Below are 602 nucleotides of genomic sequence, written 5' to 3'. Positions count from 1 at the left end.
GAAAAGTTGTCGGAAAGCACTCGGAGGACATTTGCTATTCGGACTCTCACTTTGGATAAGGGGTAACCTAATTACTAAGTGGCATCCCATTTACAGGCTGTTGATAATCGCACCCCTACTCTGGATAAGGGCAACCGTCTTCAACATTCAAAAATCAGGTTTTTGGCGGGAAAAAAGTGCAGTTAAAGAGCAGTTTTGGCAATCGTGATTTAAAGGAGTTTGAGGTCGATTAAACCTCTGATTTTCATAGGATAGACTCCTTATGGGTCTAGGAATCTGATATGGGTGTTTAAATCGATTAGAATGGGCTCAATCGACGGATTTTTCTCACAACAAGAAAATATGGAAAGTCACGTGTGTGACCTGTTTTAGGGAATTGTAGAGAGATTAAAGCGCTGTAAACCTTCCCAAAGATTTGTATCTATCTAAGGAAGAGTTTAGAATAAAAAGGAAAGCTCAGAAACGCGTAGAAGTCCTAAAACAAGAAATTGTCGCAACTTGGCCGTGAAGAGAAGGAAAGAGATTTTGGAAGATCTGGGAGAGATTAAATCGGTATTTTTGATATAAATAAATGTCTTGGATCATATAGAAGAGGTGTCGAG

The sequence above is a fragment of the Papaver somniferum genome, chromosome 2, assembly GCF_003573695.1.
Source record: "Papaver somniferum cultivar HN1 chromosome 2, ASM357369v1, whole genome shotgun sequence".
NCBI classification, from domain to species: domain Eukaryota; kingdom Viridiplantae; phylum Streptophyta; class Magnoliopsida; order Ranunculales; family Papaveraceae; genus Papaver; species Papaver somniferum.
This window is presented reverse-complemented; position numbering follows the sequence as displayed.